Source organism: Chiloscyllium plagiosum, chromosome 1 (genome assembly GCF_004010195.1).
Source record: "Chiloscyllium plagiosum isolate BGI_BamShark_2017 chromosome 1, ASM401019v2, whole genome shotgun sequence".
Lineage (NCBI taxonomy): Eukaryota > Metazoa > Chordata > Chondrichthyes > Orectolobiformes > Hemiscylliidae > Chiloscyllium > Chiloscyllium plagiosum.
The window spans coordinates 102,003,087-102,020,284 of NC_057710.1; positions in this window are offsets into that span (position 1 = coordinate 102,003,087).

The following is a 17,198-nucleotide window of genomic DNA, read 5'->3' on the forward strand; positions in this document are numbered from 1 at the left end:
GGTGAACTTCCTGCAGACTTTGTAGTTCCAGCAGCAATATGTTTGACTGATGGCTGAAACTATAGGCAGTCTCCAAAGAAACAGTGTTGTGGTGGTCAGATTTCAACCAAGACCAGGTATATCCGTTGTCAGATTGACAACATTGCCAAGAGGGTTGAGGGCCAGGTTTGAAAGGCATTGCAGGTTAGGGTTTAAGGTGGGCATGGTCTTTGGGGAGGGTTGTGGTGGCCTGACGCAGCATGAGGGCTGGTGCTTCCATTGTGCACAGGGGACCCTCAAAGTACGATCACCCTTTTCTCTGACACTCGCCCTCCCAATTCTGGATCATTCTTATGACAGATTATTCTCTTAATGACCTATTTTCTTGTCTGTACAATATATTTTCTTTGCGTAAGCTGTCTTTGCTCAGATTCAATTTGAGTACTGACTCTATGATAATATATTTCAGGGCAATTCTTAAAGCATTTTTTTCACAATTTTCAGTGAAACTCGAAAAGGGCTGGAAGTTGGCACTGGCCTACTCACACCACAGGCTTTTAACAATGGCATGTGGGATCTGATTTAAAAATTCCTGATCCGGTTCCTAATGGCAACTCCACTGATGAGTCATGAACTATAATCTTGATTTGGGAACTTTCTGAAGCATATGTTTAAAAAGTCCTATCCTTGCCCCTCCCACATCCTCCATTAATCCAGTTTGCACTAGAAACCCTGTAAGCCATATAATAACAATGGATAACTTTTAAATGTTTTTTTTTTAAATTAGTCAAGCAAAATTCTGATTTGACGACCCCATAAATGTCAGTCAAACAAAGTAATTATAGTAAACCTATTAAAAATCACGTCACAAAGATATTACAAGTTTTAAAGCTCTGTTTCTAAGAGTGAACATTAAATAAATTATAAAGACTTGCAGCATATCATGTGACTTTGGAAGAATTCAGTTCCAGGCAGTCCTGAAATGCAACCAATTATTCCAGTTTTTTAAAAATTATTCATACATGGGACGTGGGTGTCACTGTCAAGGCTAGCATTTATTGCCCATCCTGAACGGTTCAGAGGGCAGTTAAGAGTCAAACACATTGGTGAGAGTGTGGAGACAAATATAGGCTGGGTAAGATTTGCAGATTTTCATCCTGAAAGGACATTAGTGAACCAGATGGTTTTTACAACAATCGACAGTGGTTCCATGGTTGCCATTAAGACAATAAATAAATATGGCCACATATGAAATTTTCACATTCTGAGATTTTTTTTATATTCAGTCATGGGATATCACCATAGCATCATGGAAATACAGCACTTCTAATACTGCACCAATGCTCAGCAGTTCGTAGACTGAAGTTTCTAGAGTTAGACAAACCTAGAATGGTCCATTCAATGGAGAAAGCAATACTCATTATATCTGAAGATTTGTTTGGCTTTATATATGCTCAACTTCTAAGTTGCTGTTAAACAGCATTGTTGACAGACTTTACATGACATTACGACGACTGAGCAGCATGCTCCAGGGTATATGGGTTCTGACCTCCCAACAGAGTAGTTATCACTCACAGATGCATCACAACTTTCCTCAGAGGCTTATCTCCATTTTCATTAAAACCTATTTATCCCTAGGGAGGCTCACTTGGACAGTCAACTAGTTTTTTTTTAACAAAGGGAGAACCTACTTCATAGACTTGTCATTATTTCTCAATTTTACCTTTCCAGAAGATGCATCCACTACCATCCTCTTTGAGTTGACTTTCTACTGCCTGACAGTCTCACTAAGGACAGTAATATTAATGTCACAGCACCTGAGTTCTGGTAGGGATGTGATATATAGGTGGTCAGGGTTGTCCATGAGGATCCTGATGTGCAAGGCACCAAGGTGCCCGTGCACTGGTTCTTGTAATGTGGGGTGAGTGTTTCACTCCAACTACCACAAGGTCTTGATAGAAGAAAGTAGTTTTCCAATGGCAGGGTTAGCTGAAATGATTGAAGACCAAGCACAATAAAGAGATTGCCCCTAATGCTTGTAGGATTGAGCAAAAATCTCCATAATCTAAAATACTGGATAGCACCTTGGACTTTTCCAATGTCTAAAATACTGGACAAAATTCTGGGCTGCAACTAACACACAACAGGGCAGGAATGATTTCTCTGTCAGAAAATTGTTTAGTCAGGAATTCCAATTTACACTTCTACTCTAAGAGAGCAACAAACCAACACTAACACTCAAACTTGATTTGAAGGAGCCTGTGTTGGACTGGTGTGGACAAAGTTAAAAATCACACAACACCAAACTTAACAATCTAGGTTTGTTCAATGTATCATTTCAGCTGCATGAGACTATAAATGCTATATTTATGCTATAAATTCTGTGTCTTACGGTCCTGCTTCACAACCTCCTGATGAAGAAGCAACATTTCAAAAGCTAGTGCTTCCAATTAAACCTGTTAGATTATAACCTGGTGTTGTGTGATTTTTAATTCAAGCTTGAGACAGTTTCAACACTTCGGGCTGTAGAAGCACAAGACAGTATGAGGCCTACAGAAATACCGGACATTCAACTTCAATCAAAATACATTCACACGTATACCTAATGATCAGGAAACTAATTGACTTCAAACACAATACTAGATACACAATGGAAAGCACAGATTTGGCACAAAGATAAGGGGTTCACAATCAACTCACATTGTAGGTCCTAATCTCACTTCAAGGAGCATTCCAAAGATCTACCTCCAAGAGAAGAATTTCAACAGCTAATTCCAACAGATATTTCCAAGAGCTATCTCCAGAAGGGGAACCCAACAGCAAATCCATGAGCTACTGACACAAGCCTGTTCCAAACTGGGGAATCAATGCTGACCAATCACAAACAGCAGGTCCATGAATTGACCCGACCAACACCACAAGGCCTCAGACACATCCTGAGGAGAAGACTCAGGGCCCAAAACTCCCAGAAAGTAAGGAAAACCAAGTACTTACCAGATAGATCCACTATGCACCTTACCACATCAGCAGACTCAACCCAAACTGAAAAACCTACTCAGTCTGAAGTCTTTATCCAGGCTTCAGGTATGGTGAGAGGGGATAGCCAGCTGTACTTCAAAATCATGTTTTCCTCAGCTGTAAGCTTAAACTCCCAAGACCCTAAAGTTTCTGACCCAGCTGACAGGGAGGGGAAGGCTAATGGTGACACCACATTGGACCCCATGGCCTGATTAAAATTTCCATAATTAAAACTGTTGACTTTTTTCATTCTAATAGTGTTTAATCTAGCTAATAGCGTATTTAATAGTGCTTCTATCCTCTGTATAGTTGATTGTGTCAATTTCCCTGTCCACTGCATTTACCTTTATTTCTTGCATTATTTTTTATTTCAATGAGCACAGATTCTTTTGCCCTGAAACACCTGTCTACTGCCTTCTTTATTTCACATTCCCTAAATTAATCCAGTGCCTAGAACTAAGGATCTGGGAGGTAATTTGAACACTTAAAAGTCAGAAAATAACTGATTGCAAACCAGAACCCTGCACACTGGAGATTCCAATGCTTTCTCAATAGATTCTTTTAGCATTTCTTCATTAAGATTATTGATCACACAAATTGGCATCACTGTTGGAGAAGGAGAAAAATTCTACTCACTCTGATCTGGAAGAATATCAAAGGCACCTTGGTGTATTGCATCAAGAATCGAAGGGTCATGCAACAAAGGATTTTTTTCCTGAAATGCTAAAGCTGAGCCTGATAGTCCCATGTTAGAGTCACCTCTCAATGTGTCTCCTTGGCAGGAATTGTTAAAGAAGGATGATTTTAAAGCGTGATTGGAAAAAGATCATAACGCTGATCAAGCTTTTGGAATAGCTGAGAAATTTCTGAACGAAATGTCAACCAATCTTTTTGACACAAAACTTCAGTAAGCTGAAAAGCTGAGCAAAATATTCACAAATTGTCATTCAGTATTTTTACAGGCAAAAGCACATGTCTTAAGAAGGACTGATGTAGTTCCTCGCAAAATAAAGTGTGGTCATCAATCTGATGATTCCTCACAGAAGGGAATATGGTCATCATATTAGGAAAGACCATTTTTTTTAACGGGACTTGAATATCTGGTAGCTACTGCAGAAGACCCATTGAACATATACTTGGCAACTCAATGAGCCTTTGTTATGATTCTGTGGAATATAAATAAGTTCATTAATGACTTTCTCATAGTAGATATTGTTGCTTTGAAACACCTTATAACTGAAAGAGACTTTGATCTTGACTTTTGATTTCGGACTTTCTGACTTTCAAGGTTATTGATCAATAATCCTGGTATAGATCCCTACTTTCTATTGTAGAGCCAAATTAGATCAAGCTGGTTGGATTGCAGAGATATCCTTTACATATGTGTATAGCACTTTAGTAAGGCCACATTTAGAATATTGTATGCAGTTCTGGTTGCCACCCAACCAGAAATGCTTTGGAGAGGGTACAAGAAAGGTTTACCAGGAAGTTACCTGGTTTAGAAGGTATTAACTTCAAGGAGAGATTGGACACACTCAGTGTGTTTGCACATGAACTTCAGAGGGTGAGGGGTGAACTGATAGAGGCTTACAAAATTATGAGAGGCATGGATAGAATGGATAGTCAGAGACTTTCCCAGGATAGAAATATCAATTACTAGTGGACATAAGTTTAATGTAATCGGGAGAAAATTTATAGGGGATGTGAAATGCAAGAATTTTTACACAAAAGGTGGCAATGCTCTGCCAGAGGAGGTGGTAGAAGCAGAAACAATAGCAATGTTTAAAAGGTGTTTTGACTGACACATGAATAGGCAGGGAATAGAAGATGGCACAGTCTTGATGGGCCAAAGGGACTATTTCTGTGCTATACTGTTGTTTGTTCTTTGTTCATTATATTTCGCAAACTGGGTCATTCTGCCCGGTGTTCATAATTCCCATTAAATTAGTTGAGCCTTCATATGCTAAATTGATAATACTCAGTTAGTTTTAGAAAGGAGAATTGACTTACTAAAATAATAGCATAATTTATTTAATCTATTAATATTAATAACATTTGCAAGTTAATAGAGTTTCAATGTAATTTTTTCTCTCGGAATTAGTACTGTCTCTGAGATCTGGAAATTAGGAGGTTGAGGGAAGGCCTTGTAGAGGTTTTTAAATCACAAGGGGTACAGATAAGGTGGATGGCAGGTGTCTTTTCCATAGGAAGGGGGATTTCAAGACTAGGGAGCATTTTTTTTTAGGTGATAAGAGAAATATTTAAAATGGACATGAGGGGCAAACTTTAAACATAAGAGAGTGGGTTGTGTGCAGAATGAACTTCCAGAGGAAGTGGTGGATGCAGATATAGTTATGATGTTTATAAGACTTTTAGATAAATTCATGAATACGAAAGGGTCGGAGGAGATGGCCCAAGCGCAGGCAAGTGGGATTAGTTTAGTTTGGGATTATGGTCGGTATGGATTGTTTGGATTGAAGGATCTGTTTCCGTGCTGTGTGACATTGTGACTCTGCAAAGATAATAATTTATGTTTTAGAGAGCAATCTTAATTTGCCCAATGTCATTTTTTTTTCAATTCAAATAGATGGACAAAAAATAAAATCAAATCAAAGCTGTACACCTACTACAAAATGCTCACTAACTTGATTTCTATGCAGGTTTTGAAACAGGCAGTCAGGGTTCCCATTCACACCAGGAGTTGGGGAGTATGATATGGTAATCAACTCAGTTCGCCAATGAAACAAAAGTGAGGTGTGGCCCCTCATGGGTGCCACAGTGTAATTGCAACATACACTGCAGAATCGATTTTCTCCACAAAGCAAAAATCCGCCTCCCATAAGTTGTTTCTTTAATCCTTTAAAACTTTGCAATTTGAATAACATGTTTGATAACAAGTCAAATTCTTCAGCTATCAAAGAGAGCACGTTAATATCATTGTTGTCAGATCTTTAATTATCATTTGAGTATAATTATTATTATATTTCATTAAAATAGGAATTAGTGGGTTCCCATAAATTATTTTGTTGACAAAAAGTAAACTGTTGTCATTCTAGCTCGTGGTATTAATAGATCAGCACTGAAAATGTATGGGTCTTTAGGTATGCTGTCACTTTAACCCCAGCAAGTGGCCAGTGGAACATCAGAAAATAGGTCACCGTGCGCCTGCTGTGCTGGTTTCTAATCTTCATGAGGACATTTTGGGAAATTGTGTCGCTTAGATCCTCCATACTCTTTAATGAGGATTCCTGTGGAGCTGAGAAACAGACTCCAACTTGGAGAGTTTTTCATCCCCTTCCATTATAAGATCCTACTTAATTGCAAAGACCATATCTTTCAACTGGTGAAGCATTCAGGGGATCAACAGGGTGCTTGTGCGACCCGTGGAACTGGCGGATGTTGGGGGATAGGTTATCCAGGTAGTTAATTGTATCATAGAGCCATCAATGTATTGCAACTTGTTACTTTGGCAAATTGTTACTAAAAGGTGTAGAACATCTACAATGAAGAACTTTTGTTGACAAAAAACAAATCACTGAATATTTATGAAGCTGTCTGATTTCTAATTAGGCTGGAGAAAGGATCTAGTTGCACTGCTGGTGATGGAGAAAAATCTAGTCATGGAATGTGCAGACAGTTAGTGCAAATTGGGCTGAAACAGTCCATGGTCAGGCTTCAAGGTCAGAATTGGGTTGTATTTACTTGTTAATGTAGCGAGTCAGAGAAAATGGAAGACGCAATCGCATGCATATTAATGCAGAAGCTTATACTACAGTGGAGACAACGTATTGCAAATTGTGAGGCTTGGCTGTTAAAGCAATGCAAAATTAATATCCCAAATCCTCTCTCTACCTGTGACCTTGGACATTCTTTCAATAAGAATAAACTATAAAAATCAGTTGAGATATGAGAGGAAAGGCTTCACTCAGTATAACTTCCTGTATATTCACATCTCAGTGTAGTTTGGAAATGGACATCTTTGCTGAAACAGTAACTAATTAAAATGAATGATGAAAGAGCAAGCAATGAAGAGAAGTGAAAGGTTACCTGGTAAAATGATTAGGAGATCACCGGCCAAGCGGAAGATAGGAAAGAACACAATGACAGATTGACATAGTCAGACAACAGACGGTGACATATTTCAGCAGAAAATCTGAATGTAAAGTGCCTTTATCATTTATATTTGTGAAATATTATAATCTGCACATTTCATGACAAGGATCTATTGTGATATTAGAGCTTTGACACCCACCCACGGCTTTTCACAATCAATTGGTTTCCCATCTGTGCAGCTAACTGATCCTGTCGCTATATCAGCTATTTAAAAAAAGTTGCAATGGAAAAGAAGATGGTAATATGTTGCAAAAGAAACATGGTTTAGAGATTAATTACAGGCAAACAGTAGCTTGATGTTTTATTTGTCTTTTATGAATATGCTGGGCTGAACCTAACACATCTTCTGAGTGGAAGAAATAATTACACATGGGTAGAAACGAAACGGCCAGCACCCACCCTATCTCCTGGGATGGAAGGTCAGTTAGCAGAATCAGAACAAGCTCAATATGGGTGGCCTAAATTAGTGCATAGTCAGAGCAAGTCCCATCCTGTGGAGCTGTCGATTGGTCAGATTAACCGGCGGTTCCAGCAGCAGCAGAACCCCACTAAAAGCAGCCTTCCGGTTACAGAAACATCCCTCGACCATCATCCTCTGCTCCATGCCTCTCAGCTAATTTTGCCAACATGTCATATTACCTCAGATCTGATGGGATCCTACTTTGGTAATCGATCTGCCATGAGGGACCTTATCAAAAACATTGCTCAATGTAGACCACACCAAATGCACTATTCCCCATCAACACTCCTGGTTACTTCCTTAAAATGTTTTTTATTGAATTTGCAAATATGTCGTTGTCTAAAAAAATCTATTCTCATTATTCTTGTTTAGTTTGTGTCTTTCTGAGTGCAGATATATTTTGTCCTTCAGATTATTTGTAAAAACTTCCCTACAACAAAGTTTAGGCAGACTGGTTTGTAATTTTCTGGTCTATCTCTCCCTTCTTTTATGAATAATGAGAAAATGTTAAGGGTCTTCCAGTCTCTGACATCTCAGCTGAGCCAGAGTTCTTCTGGAAATTCCTGTCAAGGCTGCTGATAGTCTTCACAGGCTTCTGTCAACAGCCTGGGATACACCTTTCCGGGCATGTAGAGTTATCCACTCTTAGGACTGCTAAACACACTTGTACCTCTCCTCCTTCTATATTAGTTCTTTTCTAATTTCTTGTGGTCCCTTATCATAATGTCTACGCTTGTGAAGACTTACACAATGTGTTCAGAGATAAATGTACTCGTCTCTTCTATGTTGACACACAGATTCCATAATGGTCCATTATGGGATCTACTTTTTCATTATTCTTAGAATCCCAGAATTCCTGCAGTGTGGAAACAGGCCCTTTGGCCCAACAAGTCCACATGGACCCTCTGAAGAGTCTCCCACCCAAACCCATTACCCTATATTTACCCCTGACTAATACATCTCACCTACATATCCCTGAACACTATGGGCAATTTAGCATGGCCAATTCACCTAACCTGCACATCTTTGGATTGTGGGAGGAAACCCACGCAGACACAGGGACAATGTGCAAACTTCACACAGACAGTCATTCGAGGCTGGAATTCAGCTCAAGTCTCTGCTGCTGTGAGGCAGCAGTGTTAACCGCTGCCACACCATGCTGCCCATTTTTCAGATATTCTCTTGTGTTTTATATAGTTGTCCTCTCGAGAAGATGCAGAGAAAACTCAGCATTTGCTTGGGCTGGATTGCTTCAGCAATGAAGAAAGACTAATTCAATTGTTTCTTTTCCTCAGAGCAGGGAAGAATAAGTGGAGACCTGATTGAGGTGTACAAAATTATGTGAGACAAATTTTATCTTATCTCAGTAAAATTAGCCTTTCTAGAGTTTAGAAACTGTATTTCTGCACAATCCTTATTTTATTACATAATTATTCTAATTCTACCTGAGTGATGGTTGCAAGCTGCAAAATTCTCCCCGATGAATATACCTTCTATCTGCACTGGTTCATCTCAGAACATTCAATCTGGAATTGTCCCTCCCTTTTTGGAATTTTAATGCACTGGATAAAGTAAGCCCTCCTGGGTGAAATTTAATGTTTTTGCTTCCTCCTGACTTGCCCACTGAAACAATCATGTGTTAATGCGACATAACTAAAATCCACATTACTACCTTCTAAATCCTACAATTCTTGGAAATGTAATTTGATCCTTTATCTCTCTCTGACAGTTTGGAGCACCGTAAACCACACCCAAAGCATGTATGCCCCTTTTGTGCTTTTCAAGTTTACCTATATGACCTCATCTGATGATCCTTCCAAGATATCATCCCTCCTCACTGCTATAATTGATTCTTTGAACAACATTGTGACCTTCCCCTCCTATTCCATGCACCTCTGTATCTCATCTGAATAGCCTATAACCAGAAATGTTGTGTTGCCAATCCTGTCTACCCTTCGGCCAAGTCTTAATCATATCTGTGATATCATAATCCTACCTGTGTCCCCAGCCTCTCTGTCTTAGGTTCCTTCAATTAAGTATATTGCATTTAGGCTGATTGAACTCACTTATTTCTTATCTAGTCTTTGCCTTACAGACTCATTTAAGAATAAAAGTGCTTAAGAATTAGAAGCAGGAGTAGATCATTCAGCCCTTAAGTTTGCCCCACCATTAACCAAGATCAGGGCTGATTTGCCTCAAGGGTTAACACCTCTTCTGTACAAGCTCATCAAAGTCCTTAACTGTTCAAAAATGGGCCGACCTCCTTTTCAAATTTTTTCAGTAATCTAATCTTCACAAATCTTGGGTGTAGAGAATTCTGAATCTTTTCTACACGCTGGAGAAGAAATTTCTTCAGAAACCAGTTTTAAATGAGTCACTCCTTGTTCTGTACTTACATACACCAGTTGGAGACTCACCACTACTTGAAGCATCTTCTCAATATTTCCCTTGGCAAGGCCCTCAGAGTCCTTTATGCTACATAAAGAGCATCCCTCATTTTTCAGACTCCTAAAGAATAAAATTCCAGTCTGTTTAGTCATTAGTGATAAGTCAACCCTGTCATCCCAGTAATTATCCCAGCAAAAACCTACTGGGACTTGAACTCAGGTCTTCTGGTCTATCAGAATGGACACTACCACTGTCTCACAAGAGCACCTATTTTTTTTTATGGACGCTCTACTGCTGATTGCTCAGATATTTTGCAGCCCCAAAACAGATACCCTTCTATATTGGCACAAGATATACGTTGCTACAAATAGATTGTATATACGCCTGGTGAAGCCAACTTTTTCTTTCATTGTCTGGTTTAACTGAATGAGTGTTAATACTCATCAAATGCAATCTATTCTTGGTAACTCGGTCTCTATTTATGTCAAAGATCAAATTGAATTACTCTATTTGAATCAGATTTGGGAAAATAAAATGGGCATTCATAAACAGCTCAAGAACAATTTATCTAGCAATTCAATCTAACTAACTTTGGATTGAGGAGTGGATTGTGCAGAGTATTTATGGTATTGCATTATTCTCCTTCACCCTTGATTCTAATGTTCCACTGCAAACTATAGAAACTTCAACAGGATCAAATTAATGTTATTACTGAAGCAACAGCCAATTCTAATCCAAATTAAGTTCACTTGAACTTGAGTTCATTGTGTTAATTTTGTTTCAGTGAAGAGTACATGATGACATGTTCCTGGAAGTGAGCTAGCAACATGGTGAAACGACAAAACGGCATTACTTGCGTGTTAATTGGCTAAGTGATTCCACAACTAACAGATCAGATCTAAGCTCTGCAGTACCGCCTATCATGAATGATAGTAAAGAACTGTACAATTCAAGGAAGGAGGAGACTCCACAAATACCTTTGCCTCATTAACTGGGGGAGTCCTGCAAAATGTAAGGCTGAAGTATTTGGAATTTGCACTTGCCACACAGCTAGCCAAGCTGTCCCAGTCCAGCTACAACACTAACATATACCCTAACATATAGAAAGTTGAACTAAAAAGCAGGACAAATCTAATCCAAACAATTACCATCCCATCCATCCACTATTAGTCATGAAGTAATGGACATCACCAGTCATCGACAGAACTATCAAACAACACCTGCTCAGCATTAACCTGCTCAGTGACCCACCCAGGTTGAGTTCCATCAGGACCACTCAGCTGCTGACCTCATGATATCCTTTGTTCAAACATAGACACAAGAGCTGAAATAAGGTGAGAGTGACTGACCTTGACATCAAGGCTGCATTTGACCAAGTGATACCTCAATGCAAATAGAGTCATAGAGTCATATACAGTAAGAAAACAAACCCTTCAATCCAGCGTGTCCATGCCGACAAGGTATCCTAACCTAATCTAGTCCCATATGGTTCATATCCATATAGACCCCTCCTATTTGCATACCCATGCACATGCCTTTTAAATGTTGTAATTGTACCAGCCTCCACCACTTCCTCTGACACCTCACTCCATACACACACTACCCTCTGTTTGAAAAAGTTGTCCCTTAGGTCCCTTTTATATCTTTACCCTCTCACCCTAAACGTATGCCCTCCAGTTCTGGACTCCCCCACCCCAGGGAAAAGACCTTGTCTATTTACCCTATCTATGCCGCTCATGATTTTATAAACCTCTATAAGGTCATCCCTCAACTTCCGACGCCCCAGCAAAAACATCCCTGGCCTTCAACCTCTCCCTATAGTCAAATCCTCCATCCCTGGTAACATCTTGTAAATCTTTTCTGAACCCTTTCAAGTTTCAAACATCCTTCCTATAGAAGGGAGACCAGAATTATACACAGTATTCCAAAAGGGGCCTAAGCAATGACCTATATAGCCGCAAAATGACCTCCCAACTGCTATAACCAATGCTCTGTCCAATAAAGGAAAGTATGCCAAACACCATCTTCACTATCCTATCTACATGCAATTCCACTTTCAAGGAACTATGAACCTGTACGCCAAGGTCTCTTTGTTCAGCAACACTCCCCAGGACCTTACCATTAACTGAATGTGTCCTGTCCTGATTTGCCTTTCCAAAATGCATCCCCTTGCATTTGTCTAAATTAAGCTACATCTGTCACTCCTCGGCCCACTGGCCCACCTGGCCAAACTTCTTCGCTGTCCACTACATCTCCAACTTTGGTGTCATCTGCAAACTTACTAACTATACCTCCAATGTTCACATCCAAATCATTTATCCTAGAGTCATAGAGTCATACAGCATGGAATGTAACATACAGACCCTTGAATCCAACTTCTCGCACAAATCATGTTCCCAAACCAAATCATGTTCCCAAACCAAACATTTGGTCCATCTCCCTCTAAACCTTTGCTGTTCAAGTGCCTAACCAAATGCGTTTTAAATGTTGTAACTGTACCTGCATTCACCATTTCCTCTCGCAGTTCATTCCACACACTAACCATTTCCTGTGTAAAAAGAAGTCCTTCTCATATCCTTTTAAAATCTTTCTTTTCTCACCTTAAAAATATTTCCCCTTGTTTTGAACATTCTAGGGAAAAGATGTTTGTTATTCATTTTACCTCTGCTCCTCATGATTTTATAAACCTCGAAAAGGTCACTCCTTAACCTCCTGTGCTCCAGTGAAAATGGCGGAAGCCTGCCCAATGATCTTTGTAACTTAAACCCTTCATTCCCAGCAACTTCCTGGCAAATCCTTTCTGAATCGTCTCCAATTAATATCCCTCCCATAGCAGCGCAACAAGAATGGCATTCTGTAATCCAAAAGAGTCCTCACCAATGTCCTGAACAACCTGAACATGACATCCCAACTCCTATACTCAAAGGTCTGAGCAATGAGGCAAGCATGATAAACACATCTTAACCATCCTGTCAACCTGTGTCACAAATTTCAAAGAATTATACACCTGAACCCTTAGGTTTCTTGTTCCACAACACTACCCAGGGGATTAGCATTAATTGTATTAATCTTGCCCTTGTTTGCTTTACGAAAATGCAACACCTCACATTTGTCCAAATTAAACTCCATCTGCTACTCCTTAGCCTATTGACCCAATTGATAAACAACTCCTTGTAATCTTAGATAACCTTCTTCATTGTTCACTCTATTACTAGTCTTTGTGTCATCCGCAAATTCTCATCCAAATCATTTATATAAATGACAAACAAAAGTGGACCTAGTACTGACCCCTGTAGAACACCACTGGTCACAGGTCACCAGTCTGAAAATCAACCTTCTACCACACCCTCTGTCTCCTACCATCAAGTCAATTTTGTCTCCAATTGGCAGGAATCAGCAGGAAACCTCCCTGATAGTTGGAGGCATACCTGACACAAAGGAAGATGGATGTTAGAGATCTGTTAGCTTGACCCAAGGACATCCCTGCAGGAATTTGTTCGGCAATTGGTGAACACAAAGTTCGGAACAAGTGTTACTGGATCCAAAATGTTAACTCTGCTTTCTCTCCACAGAACCTTCCAGACTTGCTGAGTTTTTTCAGCAATTTCTGATTTTGTTTCCAAATATTTTTAGCTGCTTTATCAACAATAATTCTTCTATCAGTGGTGGAGATGTTTGTTGATGATTGCATACTATTCAGTGCCTTTTGCAGACCCTCGGATATAATGCAGTTAATGTCCAGTTCTGATAGGTCCTGGACAATACCTAGGTTTAAACAAACAAGTGGCAAGTAATGCTCATGCCACACAAGTGCCAGGCAGTGTCAATTTCTAGCAAAGGAGAATCTAACCATCATCGTCTGACTGAAGAGTCTTGAACAAGGGGTCACAGTCTAAGGGTACAGGTTAGGCCGGATAAGACTAAGATGAGGAGAAATTACTTCAGCCAGATAGTGGTGAGCCTGTAGAATTCTCTGTCACAGTAGGAAGTTGAGGCCAAAATATTGAATGTTTTCAAGAATGGTTTAGATATAGTTCTTAGGGATCAAAGGGCATGGTATAAAGTGGGAACAGATTGGATGATTAGCTATGATCATATTGAAGCGTCGGAGTGTTGGAGGCTGAGGAGTGACCCTATAGAGGTTTACAAAATCATGAGGGGCATGGATAGTGTAAATAGACAAAGTCTTTTCCCTGGGGTGGGGGAGTCCAGAACTAGAGCGCATAGGTTTAGGGTGAGAGGGGAAAGATATAAAAGAGACCTAAGGGGCAACGTTTTCACAAAGAGGGTGGTATGTGTATGGAATGAGCTGCCAGAGGAAGTGATGGAGGCGAGTACAATTGCAACATTTGAGAGGCATCTGGATGGGTATATGAATAGGAAGGGTTTGGAGGGATATGGGCCAGGTGCTGGCAGGTGGGACTAGATTGGGTTGGGATATCTGGTCGGCATGAATGGGTTGTTCCGAAGGGTCTGTTTCCATGCTGTACATCTGTATGACTCTATGAGTCTCTATGAATGGCAGAGCAGGCTGAAAGGGCCATATAGCCTACTCTTGCTCTTATTTTCATGATTCTTCTCCACATCCAGCTCCACCAACACTCTACACACTTATAACATATTTTCAAACTCCAACACCTGAGCAGTAAAGGTCATAATTCCACTTCCTTTCTTAATTACTTGCTGCCCATACATGCTAAATGGAGTGTTCATACACAAGAATGCTTGGATCCGTTAATGCTGTATGTTTTTTGCAGTCTCTTGCCATTTAAATAATAACCTGTCTATTGATACTTCTAACTAAAAGATGCACTAACCAATGCATGATCTGTACTTACAGAAATTAAAGTTTTTTTTGTCCACTCACTCAATCTATCCATAATCCCCATTTATATCCTCATCATATCATATCCTCCCCATATATTTTTGTATCAACAGCACATTTAGAAAAATGAAGGGAGTGACTAACCATGTAAGTTGTAGATAGTATAACATTGAAAACAAAATCAAGAAATGTGCAAAAGGTTAGTGGTAAAACAGAAGATTGGGGAAGTACAAAATGAAAACAACAAAGACAGCAACAAAAAAAGGAGGAAAACAAGCTTTGAGGTTAAACTTGCAAGTAGTATCAGGATGGATAGCACAAGCTGTTTTAAATATATATATTATATATATATATATATAATATATATATAATAAAAAGGAAGAGAGAAGCTAAAGTGAACAGGGAAGCCTTCAAGACCGAGGGTGGAGAAACAATAATGAGGAACCAGGAAATGACTCTGAAATTGAATAGACACCTTGCACTGATCTTCACATGAGAATTTAAGAGTATAATTCCAAAATTACTAAATAATGAAGGGATAAAAGGAGGAACAGAAATATATGCAATAACTATTACTAGAGAAAAAGTGGTCAGGAAAGAAATGGGACAAAACGTTGATCAGATCCTGCAGTGATTTCCGGTGAACATGCATTAAGTGCTGAAAGCTTAAACATTAGAAAGCAGCTGACATGCAATCCATTCACCATACCCACAGACTGTCATCTCAATCTATACAGCCCTGATACTGCACAGGCAGTGAAATTGGTAAGTCTTTTGGAAATGTTATTGCCTTAAAAGCAATATATAAATTTAATTTTGTTATTTTTGCTGATGTTGAAAATCACTAACTTGCTTAAATTCCTATTCTGACCTGGTGGCTAGTGTTTCTAATTTCTTCCTCCCTATCTCTTAAAGTACATTTTATTTTAATCAATCATATATCAGTCGTTCTCTGGCATATGGAACCCTTTCTCTTCATCCTCAGTTGAAATGTTTCTGTCTTGGTTCTTTTTGCATAAGGTTGCTGATTATTAAAATATAATGGTCCTAAAAGCTTTAATGATGGAGAATGCATGAGACTTTTCCCAGTCTGAAGGTGTTATATAATCTTCTGTAGAGCATTAAGGAGTCTACTTGTAGATCAGAATGAGGTCAGATGTATCATTGCTGAGCTTGTTATTGTTAATAATTATATATAACTAACCAATGTAATTTGTATCTATTGCCAACATGTTATTATTTTGAAGGCACAAGAATTCATATTAAGGCTCAATAGTGGTTAATTCACTATCATTGATAAGCACAACAGATCATCAATCACAGTATGGAAGGCAGGATCCAGGGTTATTGTGGCAGAGCGATAATGTCCCTGCCTTTCAGCCACAAGGCGATGGTTCAAGTCCTACCTACTCCAAAGGTGTATAATAACATCTCTGAACAGATTGATTAGGAAAAAAAATATAGAAGGATTGATGGCAACACTTTGCACCATAAAATTGACATCAGTAAACACTTGGCATAATGGTAGAAATGAGATTGTTACTTACATACCACAGAGTCAAAAAAAATCTATTGAACACAGGTGGAAAAACGTTTTAGAGGAAAAGTATCCTTATCAGTTTAAGAATTTTACCCATTTAAGAACATTTAGACAGTTAGCAGCTACACGCTCCTGAAAGGCAATGTAAAAGGAATGGCAGGGCAAAAGAAAAACTCCAGACTAAAACATCACCTCCAGGCGAGGGAGAGTGCAAGGAAGAAAGAGTCAATTAGAATAGGAGTAAAAAGAATAGTTGCATTGTGCAGATATAAATTCCTAGAGAAGAAGGATCTGGAGATGCAGTTCTGATTCAAGGTTTAAAAACCGAAATTAATGGAAAGAATCAGCAGGTCGAGGCAAAATCGGTGGAGAGAAATCAGAGTTAACATTTCAGATAGAGTGACCCTTCCTCAGGACTGATGGTAGCCAGGAAAATGTTTGTTTATTGCAGAAGATAAGGTGGAGGGGAGGGGTAAAAGAGTAAACAATAGGTGGGGATAGAGCCTAAACAGAGAGAACAGTTAGACAGACGAAGGAGTGGATAGCGATTTGGCTGGGACAGTGAATAGCTGTTCATGGGGACTGTTAGAGACTAACAATGTGTCATGTATAATAGCAGACTATGTGATAACAAACAAAAATAGAAATTGCTGGGGAAGGGTGACTCAACCTGAAACATTAACTCTGATTTCTCTCCACAGATACTGCCAGACCTGCTGAGCTTTATCATCAATCTCTATTTTTGTTTCCGATTTGCAATATACATAGTTCTTGCAGGTTTTATGTGGCCTGGAATGTGGGTTTGCGATAAGGACATGGGAGAGCTCAAGCCCTAAGGTTGTTGAACTCAGTATAATTATTGAGTTCAGAAGGCG